We start from the raw sequence: 19,907 nt of genomic DNA on the forward strand, positions 1-19,907 counted from the left end.
AGGATCTGCATCAATGCAGATCCCTTCAGACTGCATCATAGAATTGGGGACATGCTAAGGAAATGTTTTCTAGTTGCAGGTCATCTACTAGGTAGGATTGTTTTTATGCACGTGTAGACTTATGCCAACTAGGGCCACATGGACATTTGTTGCCATTTGCCTCACTTGTGAGGATTGCATTGTGAGGATGCACTTACTTGAGGATTTAGCTTCGCCATGAAGCTTTGCTATAAACTAGCCTAAGGGATCTGCGTCAACACAAGTCCCTTATTTCATTGTGTTTTTTATGGTGAGTTTAATTGTGCAGAGAGAATTTTTGGAAGTAGCAAGTATTGAATTTTTGTTTACAGTGTTTTTTTAACTGGTTTTCCAAATGTTATAAATCCTAAAGTGAGGTGGATCATGAGGATCCTTATGTACTATTTTGAAATTTTGTCGAATACAAAAAGGAGACCATGGCCAATTTTTTTATTACTTGAGCTCAGTAAAAGTTATGTCAGTGTTGGTTTTGTAAACTCTTTTGTCTCCTTATTGCATTGTTGCAGTCCAAGATCTAGAGGTTGTTCTAGCAGGGGGTTACTTAAACCTTGCCAATTGGAGCATATGATTCTACATACCAAATCAGCTATGTGTTTGGTACGGAAATGGGAACCTATCAGGATTTTCTTGAGCACGATGTGATGATACCGGAGAAGGGACAAGGTTCATTACATGAGGTAAATCCCATCTTAGCAGCTGAAAAAAGTAATTTGAAGATAGTTCCTTGAGAGATAAGAGATGAGATTACTGCAGTTACTCAGCGAAAAGATGAATCCAATGCATTTACGCATAAAGGTGCAGATATTTTGGCTTCCACTAGACTCTTTATCTACTTTGAGTGCCCCAATATCCCTCTTTGTCGTCTTTATCCATATGCAAGAGTTTGAGGTTTAAGAGACAATTTAATTGGTTTGAAGTCAAACTTTGCTAAAGAAGGTTACATGAAAGAAAAGGGGTCCTCCATTGTTTCCTTGTTGACATATCATAAAGAAGAAGAAAAGGTCACAGGTTGGAATTACTTTTCAATTTTACTTTGCAATCTACTTGGATTTTCTCTTTATTATACATTTGAACAGTAAATCTTATGTAGATGAGGTTATGAAGGAGTGGGATCCATTGTGGAATGAGGTCAATGAGGAGTTCAAAATGGAGTTGCAAAATAATTCAAAGTTGTCAAATTTTGTTGGTCACATGTTTTTTTTTTGGGAGGGAAATTATCGAACAGTGGAATTGACTCAAGCCATTAAAGAAACATTTTCCACATCAAAAGATAAGCATTGCAGATTTCCTTGTAATATTATCGATCCTACCAAAGTGCCAGAGATTGCCTTGCTAAGTAGTCTACAAAGAATGAACTTGTAAGTGCTCTTTGTTGCTTTTGTGAGAACTTGAGTTTTATCATTTTTAAACAAATATGAAATTTTGAATGATTTTTTTTTGGTGTGACTAGCATGAATTACCATTCTCTTGTCACTACACATCTTCGGGATGAGATTGTGAATTTGATTCACATTTGTGTTGCTGATCCTAATGTGTACTGGAAAGACCTACCAGAGAAAGATAAAAAGTTGATAGCAAATGTCACAAAATATTACTCTAAGGGTGAGGAACCTTGGTATCCATTGACACAAAAGTAGCTTGCACGTCTTGTGTATGATGTGAGTAGAAATGTTTCTCTCTCTTATATTCAATAGATACAATTTTGCAATGATTGTTAATTCCTTAAGCTTTTGGTAGGTGCAAATCACCAAGGAATATAAAATAAGGGTTGATCAACTTTCTCTGGAAAGCTTGGCTAAAGAGGATTTAAAGAAAGAGGAGGATAAAATCTATCACAACTTCACTACAAAGTATAGTGACAAGATTGGAAAGGTATTCTTTTATGTTGTAAGTTTTGTTGTGTTCATAGTATGGCTTTTAATTACACACTTCTGCTGAACATATTCTTTTGTTTTGTAAGCTTCTTAACATTGTGGATCCACACTTGAATTTGGATTGGCTTGACAAAGTCTTTTCATTGCGGTGGGGTCTCGGAAATTGGGCAACATTAGAGAAGAATAACTTGATTGCTATTGTGGATGCTCAAATACAAAACATGCTTTTATGGTTATCTCATTTAGAGGTGGACAATCTCACTAGGATAGCATATGGGCATCAAGAAAGAAGATGTTGCTTATAGAATGTGAGACTTTTCCTTTCACTAGGTCTTAATGCTTTGAATCAAGTATTAAATTTTTCTTCAATTTGTTTTTCTGTCCACTCAAGCTAGCTTCATAGGGAGGGTCTCTTGGCTAGGGTCTATGATAGAGCCTCATAGTTGGTGACAGATATGTTGGGTACATGTGGAGATATTGTATTATCAGCTGATTGTAGCCTTATGTTCTGCTTTGAGGAGATAAAGCTTGAGGATAGGCCACATCTCTTCCCTTTGAAGGTATCTTTGGAAATGAGAGCAAAAGATGTTGATAAACAAGCCCTCAAAAATCTTGACAATTTGCATATGGTTGCACAAAGATTGGCATACAGGTATTTTTGTTTTCGAGGCATTATGTAAATAAATAAATTTTATTTATAGAAGTGTAAGAATAATGCATCCATTGACTTTTTTGTCAAGATTCTTGAACTTTTTGGTGTCGCAAAAGATTCTTCCTTTGATTCCCCTACTTGCTAGAAAGTGGATAGAATTGAACATACCTGATTCATGTATGTATTCAAAGAATTTACATAAGCTTTCTTCATGGGAGATTGAATCTTTCCCTTGCTGGATGGACATGGATAAAGGCCATGTTCTAGCTTGTGTGAGAGAGATCTCAAAGATGCAATTGGAGGTAGTTCTTTGCCAGGTTTATCGGGAGCCGCAAGTGCAAGGCTTCCTCCTAGATCGGCTACACAAGTAGGAGTACCATCTTCAGGTAAAGATACATAAACTTATCCACATATTTTGCCTTGAATTTATAAACTTGGTAATTCTAAAATATTTTCATCGAGAAGGGATTTCTCAAAAAGGAAAGGACGCTATAGCAGACACTGTTGCAGATGAGTTGATGCAAGAGGCTATGCCATCCTCACATGGTAGTACTTCCCGTACTTAATAACATCATTACACTTTATAGTCAATTATTATGTTTTTTTGTCTAATTTTGTACCGTTTCTTTCTTCGATATTGGTGGATCTTGTCAATTACGTCGCGTCTTTTCATTTGATTATCGAGATATGTCTCAATGCATGGTCATATTAGACATGATTTTGATCAATGTATTGCTCTCACTGGGGACTACATTGCCATTTTTGGATATTTTTCATTGGGAGTTAGGTATCCATCTTGGGCTATGATTCATGAGCATATGGTCAAGGCCCATCCAAGTGATCTTGTTTATAGGCGAAACAACAAGTCGGTTGCTTGGGTTGCCGATTTTATTTTCCTCGACCTTCCATATGGAGGATGGATGGGTGGCTATGGTGTCCCACCCATGTGGGATAGGAGCATGGAGGATCATGTTTGTGCGGGAATTCATCTTGCATGGAACACTTTATTGGGCTTGGATTGGTTATCATGGCCTCTTTTGCAGGTTTGTAGTCTCTAACCACTTTGAAGTTTGTATTTGAGGTTCACATTTGAACTATACAAATCACTCATGTGATGTTTTGCAGTTAAGGTGATACACCTCGATGGGTGGAAAGGTTTTGTGTTGCTTTTGACATACATATTTAACAACGGATAGTAGTGCTTCATCACACTCCCTACGATTTCATGGAAGCAAGAGGAGACAAAGTTCAAGTAGCTTGTATTTTTCATTTGTAGTTGATGTAAGGTGTGTTCATTTTTTCAAGAATAAATTTTTTGCATTATATGTGTGTAGCTTGACACCTTGATGTTTTACTTGCTGCATTGACGGGGTTCCACTCTGCCTATTTACATAGCAGAGAGTATCTCTCATTTTTGAGCACTTGGCAGTAGGCATACAGATTCTATCATGCAGCACTATATTCCTGATACCTTGATATCCATTGCCACTGATGGTGTGCCTTGGCGTGGAACATTGCAGAGGAGCTCTACATGTTTCGGTGCATTTGTGGAGTTGTTTTGCAGGAGTAGATGCATTTGCTTGGATTTTGGATGCGAGACTGCACCTGTGTTGGTGGCGGCATGTGCAACTTTGAGTCGAGTTTGTGGTTCTTTGGATTTTGATGATACTCTTCTTACATGTTTTGTGCACTTTACGTTACATCAAAAAAACCGGAGCAGGGAGGAGGCTTCAACGCCTATTGATATGGAGGATGAGGGGGATAGGCCTATGGGTGGGATCCCTTTTGATTACTAGTAAGGTTCTCATTCCATAGTTGGACCTTTTATATACTTTTTGCTATCATATATGTGTTTCGGTATTCCTATGCCACTGTGTGTCTAATAATCTATCACTATGTCTTGATGGTTGTAAAAGGTGCCATTAGACTCATTGGCTAGTTTATGATTTTTTTAAATTTTTACTGAAGTATATTACCCATGTATATTGAAGCGGAGGCGAGATAGATGGCGTCAGATGGTCGCTTTGATTTGCAGCTTCGTGAGAAAACTCGTATATGCAACATATTTATTGACGATGAATGTGACTCCTCATGGGAGTTTCCGTTTACAGTCTCACATGTCAGTAGATTTATGCATAGCCCAGGGTCTAAGCATTGGCAGGCTGTCAAGGGAACTTTCCGCTACTTGAGTGGAATTTTACATCTTGGCTTGTTTTATTCCAAGGGGGGATCATTGCCGCCAGACTTACATGATTTTTTGGACTCAGATTGGCCTGGTTGTTTTGACAATCGAGTGTCCACAAGTGGTTTTTGTTCATGCTTGTAAATTCATGCACATCATGGTTGAGCAAGAAGAAACCGACTATGGCTACTTCTAGTTGTGAGGTTGAGTATAGGGCAGTCTTCACAGCTATGGCTCAGACGCCTTATGGCTGATATGGGTGTTGACACTGCCAACACTATCTACACTAACAGCGAGAGCGCATTGGCAGTTGCAAGGAACCTAGTTTCTCATGCTCGCACAAATCACATTGAGGCGCATTAGCACTATGTCAGGGAGATGCTCCCAATAGGAGAGGATCTCATGAGAAGTTTGAAGATTTTTGCAAAGCATTGGGCTTAATCCCTTTTGTGGAATGTTCATGTCCTTAGGGAATGGCACTTCCCTTTACTCATGTGCCAGCTCTTGTTCATCACATCACTCCAAGGGGGGTTCGTTACCATATACATGTGGTAGTGATGTGTGTGAACACACTTAGCACCTTCGTAGCATTCTTTCCCTCACTAGGAGGTTTTTTCCCCCGCGCATTGTATATACACCCATCATTCTAGGGCTATCTATCTTTCCATTGCACACTAAGTAATACACTCTCTATCGTGTGCCTTGAGCTTCCTTCATCTTCTCCAAGTTGTGTGTGTTTTCTTGCAACCCTAATTGCAACATTCATCCATATTCACTTGTATATATACTTTATATTTATACACCTTGGTGATTCACCTTCATACTAACATGCACAAAGCATAAAAAACATCCAAAAATGTTTTCTTACCACAATTCTAGACATAACCACACAACCCAAAAATTGCATGAACAAAAAAACTAGCTTCCACATTGTGGCCATTTCAATCTCTTTGCAAAGCATACACTTATAGCCAGATTGGTATTGTAAGCTTAGGTTTGGACCTAAGATTAAAAAAATTCTCTCTCTCTTTCTCTCTCTCTCTCTCTCTCTCTCTCTCTCTCACACACACACACACACACACAAAGAATCATCTCCAAAGTCACAACAATCATCAATTACTTGTCAAAATTTCATATAAATCACTCTTTGAGCTTTTGCTTCTAAGGTTTAAAATCCCCCACCAAATCCCAACTTTAGTTCATTTTTTCATTTGGAGTGAATTGGGGTGTGCTAAGCATTGGGACTGTTGGCGTCTGTATTGTTGATTTAACTCTTAGTCAGTAGTTGCATATGTTTGGGATAAAGCCCATTGTTTCATGCTTGAAGAATCAGTTGTGTTGCATCAACTAGTAATCAAGGGGGAAATTTTGGCTAGCGACATCAACCTTGTGTAGGTGAGAGCGTATGAGTAGGTTGAAAAGTTTTGTATTTCTACAAGAGGTCTTGTACGGTAAAGCATCATCCTATTGAATAGGAGTTTGTGGCTACACATCAAAAGAAGAATGCTATTTTTTCCACCTTCAATGATTTTGTAGGTAGCAGTTATGCCTCTATAGCTATTGTTTCTTCAAACAACAATAAGTTTCAGAAGTCTAACGGTGAAGACAAGAAGAAGATACAATGTCGACACTTGGGAGGTTCATTATTTAGTATCCCCCTATATAACGTGCATTCCTGGGGTAATTAAAACCCCCTTCTTAACATGTTTGAATGAATAAAGTGACCCCTTATTCTAGGATTTGTTTTTCAAAATGGAATATAAAACCCCCTTATTTTAATGCATCTCTCCTAAATTGCCTAAATTTTTGCATTTTAAAATTGTTGAACTCACATGGTACATTAACATAATTACATAGTGCACCCACCAAGCGTCGGCACTATGAGAAAATCATCATCTAATTAAGCAATGTCATAAGATAAGGCTAAAGAGGCTCATTAGAAAGATGTGAATGCATCCTTTGCATATACTTCTTCAAATGTAAATTTGACAAATGTTGAGAGAGAGAGAGAGAGAGAGAGAGAGAGATGCTACTAATTCATAGCATGTGCAGTTATTTTAATACCCTTTGAAAGCACGTAATATAGATCAACAATTTGTATAGATAAACCGCCCAAGATGGAAAACGTGTTGTGCATGATCGCAATTTTGGTGATGTTGTTGTAGAAATTGGAACTTTGGTTTGTAATTTTCCACTCCCTTAGTACCAAACCAGAGACTATTGGGATATAATAAAACAATTCAGAAGTTGCCTACATGTAGCAATTAACACTAGAATGGTAACAGGACACTTTTATGTCCTTGGACACTTTTGTGTCCTGTTAAGTGACCATTTTGCTTGAATTATTTGAAGAGTATGAAAATTAATTTCTAGGTGCTATATATCCACAAAGTTGCCTTATGAGCTGAAAAAAACTTAGCATTTTTTTTGGAGTATCGATCTCACCATTAACCTTACTCTTACACAACATTTTTGAACCTAAATTGTGTGAAAAAACGAGTCAAGACCATATTAGGTATTTTGGTGAAAATCTCACATTATGGGAATCTCCAAATTGACTAAATTCATGTAATTTGGGAATTTTCCACTTAAAGTGGGAAAAATTGAGGTGTGTGGTTAGTAAATAAAGTGAAAATCTCATAGGATTGTGGTGTTGATAAACACCAAAAGTCAAGAGGATGTACAACACATGGATTTGAATAATAACTATAAATTACATAAAACAAAGGAAGATACAAAAAAGATTTTGTTTACAAACTGACTAGTATAGTCACAATAGAAGCTCCACATAGTTCTACTCCACATTTGATACCATATCTGAACTTTGATCCAAGTGTGGTTGATGTGCACGAGTGAGGCCTTCTTTGGATTTTAGAGCATGCCTTTCTGGAATCTTTATTCTAGAAAATGGTCCTTCTTTGTTGGGTCTCTAGGACCAAACAATTGCATCTACAGTTTCCCACACTTGTGGGTCCTTATAGTTGACAACCCAATAACCCTTCCAAAAATTACTGTAAGCTTGAGTATCTGTCATCCCACTTTTTCTCGCGCAAGGTGCCCAATATTGAATCAAGAGTTTTCTGTAGTTTGGTGATGTAGGCTCATTATCAATGTCAGATAAAGCCATTGCAAGCCACACTGGATAGATTTCTGTGTCACTCGGAACAAGCATAAGAAAGTCACCTTGGTGCACATCAGACATAGGGTCAAACTCTTCCCTTGGCCTATCTCATTGAGGCCCACAAAAATGATCGTTCAACTCTTCAAGGCCTAGGAATCTTTCTGCTCCTTGTTGCAAATTCATTGTAGTGATTTGTAGGTGAGAATATTCTTGAGTTTTTGGCCAAAACATTTCATACAAGACTCCCTCTGATATGATTGCTTTTCCAATCTCTTCAATTACCTTACTCCAATAATCTATCACGGGTCTATAATATCGCGGAATACTTGAACCATTCCCTATTTTCCAAAATTTTATGTAGTTCTTTAGCCCCAAAATGACTTCTTCGTGGGCCTTGACATACTCCGCCATTTGTACTAGAGGTGGATCTCCATGTGGTAACATTGGCTTGCCTTCTATGTCTATTTTCCAAAGGCGAATACTTCCACTCCAACTTGATACACCTACATGTGCCTTATATTGCATCATTGGTGTCTCATCCTGCATAAAGAACCTGAACTGAAGTGGTTTGGAATGTCCAACAAGTATGTCTTCTCCATCACAAAGATAGCCATCACAATATTGCTTGAAATCGGGGATCTTTGTGAGAAAAAATAGAGCTGGAAATGAAGATGAGTTTTTTCGTAATGTATCCATCAAATGTGGCAAAGTATAGGTTTGTGTAACTCTCAGCTTCTCTGAAAACCTACTAAACATGGCGTCTATTTCCTCATGTGTATGCCCAACCATTAAAAATCCCAGCTGGATGGTTTTGAAAACACCCCTTGCAACAAGCATTGACAAATAGGCAAATAAGTATCGTTTTTTGTTTTCCCCTGCACAATTGGATAATTGTTGCTACAATTATCCAATTGTAGCAACAAGTTCTCTGGCAATCAGCGAAATGTTGACCCCAATTCCTCTTCTGCAATTTCTGACGACTGCACAATGGGCTCTTTTCCATCACTCAAGTTATGGTAGTCCAAAGCATCCCTTGAGTTCAAAGCATGTAGTAGTGAAATATTGCTCCTTGGAAGTCCATTTGTTACTAGATCACCAAGAGGATGCTTATCTATCCTCTCTAGGTTATGTAAACAATTAGCAATTGAGCCAATTGTAAGATTTGGATCAGTTGGCCACAAACCATTCAAGACAAAGTGTCCGTAATGACCTTCTCCATGTCCATGAGTGATCATGCCAATCAATGCCACCTGCAGATTATATCCTGAATCCACACCCTTGGGAACAATGTGTAATCTAGGAATGGCAGTCTTCTTTTGATCCATCTTATCATGGATTATGCATACATATTTTTGTGGTTGAGTTTCTGAATACGTGCGCCATGCATAACATAGGCTTCTGCAACTCTTTTGTTGTGCCATGTGAACTTCTCTCTCCCTCAAGAGAAGAGCTCTCTCTTCAAGAGAAGGTTTAGCTTCTAACCTTGCCTTGATTGAGCTACAAAGATTGCACTTAGAGAACTCACTCATCTTTGTTAAAGTGACATGTGGGTACTCTTTGTTCCAAATTCTACCAAAAGAAGATTGGGATAGCTTCTTCTCATAGCCCATTTGGTCAAGTGTCGTGTTGATTTCACATAAAATATCCACTTGTTTGTATGTGGATGGAATCACCAATTGAGTCTCTCTTGAGCCATCTAGCAGTGTTCTACTTCTATGTGGCATCTTCCCAGAGTTGTTTTCCACAAACTCATTTAGCAGTGCTCTTGCTAAACTAGTATGTTGAAGTCCCCTTCTCAATGTACATGTGTTCCCATGTACATATTGGCGCACACCATTTTCAAAGTTCTCCTTGTATCGATAAAATGATGTCTTTGGTATTCCATGTAGCTCATACCATGCTCTACAACAAACAATAGAGCCATTTAGCCTGAATTGGTATCGTGACTTCTCATCTTTCTGATAACATATAGAAAGAACATCATAAACATAATTAGTGCGTGATTTTTGAGACTCTCCCCAAAACTGTTGTCGTAACCTTGTCACCATATCACGATATGCAAACTGGAAACATTTTTGTGCACAACAATCAATGCATGATACCCTTTGAATTGATTTGTTTGAAAGGTAAAAAATCGAAGCTGGTGCTGCTTTTGATTTTTGAGTCCTTTTCATGAAAGTGTATCGTCTCTTCCTTGACAACTGGACAACATCACTCCCATCAAGTTTTTTTCCAACATTGTCATCGTTGGATACATCCTCATATGTAGCATGCATGCCATCAACAGGAACAAATCGTTGTAATGGGCTCCCATTCAACATTGTTGTCTGCTTGATGGGCCACTTTAGCAAAGTGATGCTACCCACTTCAACCACATCATCAATGCTTGCATTTTCTCTTTCAATACCCACACCCACACAATCAGGACCAAGTTCCTGAAAGTTGACATAATCATGTGGAAATACATATAAGATGGTCCCTTCATTCATGGTTTGCATCATTGTGTCATCTTTTAAAATGACCCTCTGATTTCTCCAAGACTCTCGAATCATTGCTTCAAATTCTGGGCTTGTCATAGGTATTGCATCTGTAACTAGAGGATCAGAATGATCATGTTCTTCATCACCATTGTAGCTTTCCTGTGGATCAATTAAGTTCCCATTTAGTACAAAAGATTGCAAAAGAAGTTTTGAGCATCGAACAACACTCCATAATGGGCCTTGGAGAGATGAAGTATCCATTGTAGGAAAAGGTAGGACCACATCTTTCAAGCATTCCTCCACTAGTACGGAGACATTTCCTTGCCCTATCTTTGTACCACCACAAGTGGAATCTGGATCTGTTCTACACACACAACCAATACCAACAATTTCATTGTCAAGTATCATATGTACTTTCTCCCCAGATTCAAAGTCCATCCTGTAAGTGAAAAAGATTGCATTGTTGAATCCATAGTTATGAAAAATACTCTTCAAACAAAAATTCATGCTACAACATGGAAAAGGTTTGCATAGGTTGGAAAAGTGGTGAATATTGAGACCAAATCCTCCTTGCTATATTAATGGAAGCAAGGTTGTAAATTATGGTGGATCTTGAAACCAAAGCATCCTTGCTATATTAGAGCATAGGTTGGACAAGTGGTGGACCTAGTTGTAATACCCACTGCCACCTATCAACTACTATAGGACTATGCTTTCCAATGTCCAAGTATCCCTTGAGGCTTTCAAGGTTGAACACGTGGTGGACCTTGAAACGAAAATCCCCTTTCTATATCAGAGCATAGCTTGGACAAGTGGTGGACCTAGTTATAATGCCCAATATCCAAGGTTAAATACCTTTGGACCTTGCTACCTTGCTTGCCAATATTTACGTAGCCCCTCATTTATTTAATGGAAGTAAAGTTGGACAAGTGGTGGACCTTGAAACCAAAGCCTCTTTGCTATATGAGAGCATAGGTTAGACCTAGTTGTAATACCCACTGCCACCTATCAACTACTATAGGACTATGCTTTCTAATGTCCAAGTATCCCTTGAGTCTTTCAAGTTTGAACACGTGGTGGACCTTGAAACGAAAATCCCCTTTCTATATCAGAGCATAGCTTGGACAAGTGGTGGACCTAGTTATAATGCCCAATATCCAAGGTGAAATACGTTAGGACCTTTCTACCTTGCTTGCCAATTTTTACGTAGCCCCTCATTTCTTTAATGGAAGCAAGGTTGGACAGGTGGTGGACCTTGAAACCAAAGACTCTTTTCTATATGAGAGCATAGGTTGGACCTAGTTGTTATACCCACTGCCACCTATCAACTACTATAGGACTATGCTTTCCAATGTCCAAGTATCCCTTGAGTCTTGCAAGGTTGAACACGTGGTGGATTATTGAAACCAAAATCCCCTTTCTATATCAGAGCATATCTTGGACAATTGGTGGACCTAGTTATAATGCCCCTCCGTTCTTTAATGGAAGAAAGGTTGGAAAAGTGGTGAATCTTGAAACCCAAACCCTTTGGCTATATATAGAGGATAGCTTGGACAAGTGGTGGGCTTAGTTGTAGTATCCAATGTCCAAGGTCCAAGGTGAACTATGTAAAGACCTTACTTCCAAAAAAAAAGTTGTACAAGTGGTTCTCCTTCAAACCAAAACCTCCTTAGTGTATTAGAACATAGCTTGGAGAAGTGGTGGACTTAGTTGTAATGGGGAATGTCCAAAGCAAACTATTATAGGACCTTGCTTCCCAAATCAAGTTTGGACAAGTGGTGGATCTTGAAACCAAAACCCCCTTACTGTATTAGAGCATAGCTTAGATAAGTGGTGGACCTAGCTGCCATGAAAAATGTTCAACATGAACTGCTACAGGACCTTGCTATTAAATGTCTAAGTAGAGCTAGCTTCTTAAATGGAATCAAGGTTGGGAAAGTGGTGCATCTTGAAACCAAAAGCCCTTTATTGTATTAGAGCATAGCTTGGACAAGTGAGGGACCTAGTTTTAATGTGTGATGTCCAAAGAAAAGTATTACAAGACCTTGCTCTCCAATATTTGAATTGGTCAAGTGGTTAAAACTAAGTATAAAACTTTGACCATTTTCTTCTCGAATTGCCAAAAAGCTAGTTTTAGACACCCCTAAATGAAAATGGTTTAGGGTGGCCTTAAACAACGTTTTTTAAAGACTTGAACAAAAGGGTTGCCGAAGAGTAATGAAAATTTATTATGGCTTGAAGTGCCTAAGTATGTGAAAACAAGCCTAGGTTTTCCACGAGTCAAAAGGTGACATAATAAGAACATTGGAAACTTAGGATTGACCATGTGGCCTAAACTTTGTCAATGAAGTGGTGGCCAAGTTTTGTGGCCGAGTGTGCACTTGGTCCTATATGTGTTGACCACTTGGCTAAATCTAGGACCATAAGGCCAAACCTTTGGCACCTTAAATATAGTATCGGACATAATCTAGAACTGCTATAGTAAATTAGTAGTATAGTTAATATGTTAATATTTATATTATATTTAAGTATATGCTAAATGTAATTTATGTTCAAAATTTAACTAATGAAGAATGTTCCCATTTAGCACTCCAGATGCGAGGTCTTAGGGAAATGCCACAATGGGGTGACAAGGCAGCGCTTCCACGTGAGATTTGGGGGTAGCGCTCTTGATGGGGATGTGGAATATAGCGCTCTCGATGGCGGGGCTTGGGAGGCTGATTTTGGGATATTGTTCCGGGCGGGGTCAAGGGGCAGCGCCCCCGCGGGGCTAGGGGCAGCGCCCAAAGATTTTTTTTTTTTAAAGTGAATTCATAGTATAGAGTTACGCATGTTTTGCATATTTTTAACCATGATTTCTTTAATTTTGGCCGTGTGAATTGGTTAATGTTTTATATTGCTTTTGTTTTTTTTAATCCTATGATAAAACATGGACTTGTAGCATATGTGGCATTCTAATAAACCCTATCAAGATTAGGCACAGAGAGAGCGCACGAGCAACGCACCCAGAGAAAGTAGGCGAGCAGCCAACACACAGAAAGCGCACACAGATCGCACACAGTTGTAGTATACGCGCACGTAGAGGAGCAAGCCCGGCATCGTACACAACACACAGGTGGAGCGCACAGGATTGAAAGTGAGCGCACAAGATAAAGAAACAGCAGTGTTCGCAACGCTTTCCAGAAGGGCAGGATCGAGCATAGCTTCTTCTCAGGAGACATTGCACACCTCACGAATAGAGAAAGAACAAGTATTTCTCTCTCTCTCACTCTCTGTCTTTCTCCATATAGAGAAGACGGTTCTCTGTAACTCTTCTTGCACACACACTCTCTCGTCAAAAGACAGAGATACGTAGTTTAAAAATATCCCCGCACACATACACATATTCCCACACATCGTCTTCCTCTCTTCCACATACATAACCACAGTGAAATCTGTTATCTTGTTGTCTCTCTCTTGAAAATACATGCACATATTCCCACACATTGTCTTCCTCACTTCCACATACATAACCACAGTGAATTCTGTTATCTTGTTGTCTCTCTCTTGAAAATACGTGCACATATTCCCATACATCGTCTTCCTCTCTTCCACATACATAAACACAGTGAAATCTGTTATCTTTCTCTCTCTCCTCTCTCTAGAAAACAGATATTTCTCTCTCTATCTATCTATCTATCTATCTCTGTATCTTGCTATCTCTCTCTTGAAAATACATGCTCATGTATGTGTGCGTCTGTGTTATCTATGTGTATGTATGTATATTTGTGTTATTTCATTGTAATACTCATACATAATGCAGATACACAATTACACTTAATTACGATATGCACACATAGTATATATACATACATAAATATCACAAATAACTAACACATTGTAATACTAGTAAACTTGAATGGAAGACTTACTTGCGTGATCTGTTAATTAAAGTCGATTCTTGTAGCGAGTTCTGGATGCATGCTGAGCTGATTTTCCTCTAATCCATTTGTAGATATGATTGTAGCTTATGTTTCTCAAAAATAGTAGTGTTGTTTAGTGATACACCTAATGGACATAAATGGTTGAAACTAGGACATGCACACCAAAAATACGTGTATTTCTTTGGATGAATATATACACTTTTTGGTGACCCTTACCACAAGTGGTGGACCTTGAGACCAGTGGACTATAAGGACCTCCAAACAATACCTTGTACACTCAATCCTTCTTGGTATCTAGGTTGGACAAGTGGTGGACCTTGTTCAAATTCTCTAACCACTCTCTCTAACATGGTGACATAATTTAGGTGTGATAAATTCATATCTATGCAAACTAATATCAGTTTAGGCTTGTTAATTTGAATTTGTTTGAATTTATGTACAATATAATGATTTGAGGTTTGCATATTTGAATTTAGGTGGTATAATGATATCTTTTTGTGGTAAACTTGAATTTAAAATCAATTTCGCGTGGAATATTTTAAATTTAAGTGGTAAAATTTAAATTTTTATAAAAAAGTTTGAATTTTAAAATTTGGGCGGGATATTTTAAATTTAGGCGATCAGATTTTGAATTTTAAATTTAGGCGGGAAGGTTTTGAATTTATAGCGAGATCTCCCTTACATAAGAGAGTATAGGTTGGACAAGTGGTGGACCTTAAAGCTAGAGCATCCATGCTATTGGACATGATAGGTAGGGAATCTAGTTGAATATTGTATGTATAATATATATGTAATAGATCTAGCTTGGACAAGTGGTGGACCTTGGAACAAAACCCCATGTAAAACATATCATGCACATTCCAAGTGGTGAGAAAAAATATCATTTAAGATATAGCCTTATAGGTTGGACAAGTGGTGGACCTTAACACCAAGATATTCTTAATGTAATGACATAGAGTGGAAAACTGGTGAATCTTGAGACCAAACCATGCTACTAGCGATAATAGCTTGGACAAGTGGTGGACATTGAAAGTAATCCCCCCATCTACGAAATATCGTGGGTTTAAGGTATTTTGATGGAGCCTAGCATCTTGGAGACATGGTGCAGCTTGCTTCCCTTCATGTTTAAATAGAACTTTTCTTGGACAAATGGTGGAGCATCCTTCTCTCAATGTTTCAATGGACCCTAGCTTGGACAAGTGGTGGACCTTTGCTTCTTTCTATGATTCAAGTGGTGGACCTTGGAACCAAACCCCCATGTAAAACCTATCATGGTCACTCCAAGTGGTTAGAAAGAATAACCTTTAAGATATAGCTTTATAGGTTGGACAAGTGGTGGACCTTAACACCCAAATATTCTTAATATTATGACATATAGTGAAAAAGTGGTGAATCTTGAGACAAAATTACTCATGCTACTAGCGATAATATCTTGGACAACTGGTGGACCTTGAACGTAAACCCCCCATGTTTCAATAGACTTAGCTTCGACAAATGGTGGAGCATCGTTCTCTCCATGTTTCAATGGAGCCTAGCTTGGACAAGTGGTGGACCTTTGTTTCTATCTATGTTTCAATAGAGTTAGCTTGGACAAGTGGTGGACCTTGGAACCAAACCCCTCATCTACGACATATCGTGGGTTTAATGTTTTTCGATGGAGCCTAGCATCTTGGAGACATGGTGCAGCTTGGTTCTCGTCATGTTTCAATGGAGCCTATCTTGGAAAAATGGTGGAGCATCCTTCTCTCCATGTTTGAATGGGGCCTAGCTTGGACAAGTGGTGGACCTTGGAACCAAATCCCCATGTAAAACCTATCATGGTCACTCAAAGTGGTAAGAAAGAATAACGTTTAAGATATAGACCTATAGGTTGGACAAGTGGTGGACCTTAACACCCACATATTCTTAATATAATGACATAGAGTGGAAAAGTGGTGAATCTTAAAACAAAACCACTCATGCTACTAAAGATAATAGCTTGGACAAGTGGTGGCCCTTGAATGTAAACCCCCCATGTACAAAATATCGTGGGTTTAATGTATTTCGATGAAGCCTAGCGTCTTGGAGACATGGTGGAGCTTGCTTCTCTTCATGTTTCAATGGAGTCTATCTTGGACAAATAGTGGAGCATCCTTCTCGCCATGTTTCAATGGACCCTAGCTTGGACAAGTGCTGGACCTTTTCTAGTCTCTATGATTCAATAGAGTTATCTTGGACAAGTGGTGGACCTTGGAACCAAACCCCCATGTAAAACCTATCATGGTCACTCCAAGTGGTGAGAAAGAATAACCTTTAAGATATAGCCTTATAAGTTGGACAAGTGGTGGACCTTAACACCCAAATATTCTTAATATAATGACATAGAGTGAAAAAGTGGTGAGTCTTGAGATAAAACCAGTCATGCTACTAGCGATAATAGCTTGGACAAGTCGTGGACCTTGAACGTAAACCCCCAATGTTTCAATAGACTTAGCTTCAAAAAATGGTGGAGCATCCTTCTCTCCATGTTTCAATGGAGTCTAGCTTGGACAAGTGGTGGACCTTTGTTTCTCTCTATGTTTCAATAGAGTTAGCTTGGACAAGTGGTAGACCTTGGAACCAAACCCCATGTAAAATCTATCATGGTCACTCCAAGTGGGAAGAAAGAATAACCTTTAAGATGTAGCCTTATAGGTTGGACAAGTGGTGGACCTTAACACCCACATATTCTTAATCAAAGTGGTGAATCTTGAGACCAAACCACTCAGGCTACTAGGAATAATAGCTTAGACAAGTGGTGGACCTTGAATGTAAACCCCTCATGTATGAAATATCGTGGGTTTAATGTATTTCAATGGAGCCTAGCATCTTGTAGACATGGTGCAGCTTGCTTCTCGTCATGTTTCAATGGAGCCTATCTTGGACAAATGGTGGACCATCCTTCTCTCCATGTTTCAATGGAGCCTAGCTTGGACAAGTGGTGGACCTTTGTTTCTTTCTATTTTTCAATAGAGTTATCCTGGACAAGTGGTGGAGCTTGGAAACAAACTCCCATGTAAAACCTATCATGGTCACTCCAAGTGGTAAGAAAGAATAACCTTTAAGATATAGACTTATATGTTGGACAAGTGGTGGACCTTAACACCCACATATTTTTATTATAATGACATAGAGTGGAAAAGTGGTGAATCTTGAGACAAACCCACTCATGCTACCAGCGATAATAGCCCCCCATGTACAAAATATTTTGGGTTTAAGGTATTTCGATGAATCCTAGCATCTTGGAGACATGGTGCAGCTTGCTTCTCTTCATTTTTCGATGGAGCCTATCTTGGACAAATGGTGGAGCATCCTTCTCTCCATGTTTCAATGGACCCTAGCTTGACCCGAGCTTGGACAAGTGGTGGACCTTTGCTTCTCTCTATGATTCAATAGAGTTTGCTTGGACAAGCGGTGGACCTTGGAACCAAACCCCCATGTAAAACCTATCATGGTCACTCCAAGTGGTGAGAAAGAATAACCTTTAAGATATATCCTTATAGGTTGGACAAGTGGTGGACGTTAACACCCAAATATTCATAATATAATGACATAGAGTGAAAAAATGGTGAATCTTGAGACAAAACCACTCATGCTACTAGCGATAATAGCTTGGACAAGTGGTGGACCTTGAATGTAAACCCCCCATGTTTCAATAGACTTAGCTTCGACAAATGGTGGAGCATCGTTCTCTCCATGTTTCAATGGAGCCTAGTTTGGATAAGTGTTGGACCTTTGTTTCTGAGACAAAGCCACTCATGCTACTAGCGATAATAGGTTGGGAAAGTGGTGGACCTTGAATGTAAACCCCCCATCTACGAAATATCGTGGGTTTAAGGTATTTAGATGGAGCCTAGCATCTTGGAGACATGGTGCAGCTTGCTTCTCTTCATGTTTCAATGGACCCTATCTTTGACAAATGCTGGAGATTCCTTCTCTCCATGTTTCAATGGACCCTAGCTTGGACAAGTGGTGGACCTTTGCTTATCTCTATGTTTCAATTGAGTTAGCTTTTACAAGTGGTGGACCTTGGAACCAAACCCCAATGTAATACCTATCATGGTCACTCCAAGTCGTGAGAAAGAATAACCTTTAAGATATAGTCTTATGGGTTGGACAAGTGGTTGACCTTAACACCCAAATATTCTTAACATAATGACATAGAGTGAAAAAGTGGTGAATGTTGAGACAAAACCACTCATGCTACTAGCGTTAATAGCTTGGAAAAGTGGTGGACCTTGAACGTAAACCCCCATGTTTCAATAGAGTTAGCTTCGAGAAATGGTGTAGCATCCTTCTCTCCATGTTTCAATGGAGCCTAGCTTGGACAAGTGGTGGACCTTTGCTTCTCTCTATGATTCAATAGAGTTAGCTTGGACAGGTGGTGGACCTTGGAACCAAACCTCTATGTAAAACCTATCATGTACATTCCAAGTGGTACGAAAGAATAACCTTTAAGATGTAGCCTTATAGGTTGGAAAAGTGGTGGAACTTAACACCCACATATTTTTAGCATAATGACATAGAGTGGAAAAGTGGTGAACCTTGAGACCAAACCACTCAGGCTACTACCAATAATAGCTTGGACAAGTGTTGGACCTTGAATGTAAATCCCTCATCTACGACATATTGTGGGTTTAATGTTTTTTGATGGAGCCTAGCATCTTGGAGACATGGTGCAGCTTGCTTATCGTCATGTTTCAATGGAGCCTATCTTGGACAAATGGTGGAGCATCCTTCTCTCCATGTTTCAATGGAGCCTATCTTGGACAAGTGGTGGACCTTTGCTTCTCTCTCTATTTCAATAGAGTTAGCTTGGACAAGCGGTGGAGCTTGGAACCAAACCCCCATGTTAAACCTATCATGGTCACTCCAAGTGGTAAGAAAGAATAACCTTTAAGATATAGACTTATAGGTTCGATAAGTGGCGGACCTTAACACCCACATATTCTTAATATACTGACATAGAGTGGAAAAGTTGTGAATCTTGAGATAAAACCACTCATGCTACTAGGGATAATAGCTTGGACAAGTGGTGGCCCTTGAATGAAAACCCCCCATGTACAAAATATCCTGGGTTTAAGGTATTTCGATGAATCCTAGCATCTTGGAGACATGGTGCAGCTTGCTTCTCTTTATTTTTCGATGGAGCCTATCTTGGAAAAATGGTGGAGAATCCTTATCTCCATGTTTCAATGGACCCTAGCTTGGACAAGTGGTGGACCTTTGCTTCTCTCTATGATTCAATAGAGTTAGCTTGGACAAGTGGTGGACCTTGGAACCAAACCCCCATGTAAAACCTATCATGGTCACTCCAAGTGGTGAAAAACAATAACCTTTGAGATATAGCCTTATAGGTTGGACAAGTGGTGGACCTTAACACCCAAATATTCTTAATATAATGACATGGAGTGAAAAAGTGGTGAATCTTGAGACAAAACCACTCATTCTACTAGCGATAATATCTTGGACAACTGGTGGACCTTGAACGTAAATCCCCCATGTTTCATTAGACTTAGCTTCGACAAATGGTGGAGCATCGTTCTCTCCATGTTTCAATGGAGCCTAGCTTGGACAAGTGGTGGACCTTTGTTTCTCTCTATGTTTCAATAGAGTTA

At 39.1% G+C, this 19,907-nt stretch overlaps 1 pseudogene; it reads left to right on the forward strand.

The window, feature by feature from the left end:
• Positions 1 to 532: 532 nt before the first annotated feature.
• On the forward strand, positions 533 to 4,361 carry LOC147441216 (uncharacterized; annotated as a pseudogene).
• The last annotated feature ends 15,546 nt before the right edge of the window (positions 4,362 to 19,907 follow it).

The sequence above is a fragment of the Adiantum capillus-veneris genome, chromosome 15, assembly GCF_014529385.1.
Source record: "Adiantum capillus-veneris isolate H3 chromosome 15, ASM1452938v2, whole genome shotgun sequence".
Lineage (NCBI taxonomy): Eukaryota > Viridiplantae > Streptophyta > Polypodiopsida > Polypodiales > Pteridaceae > Adiantum > Adiantum capillus-veneris.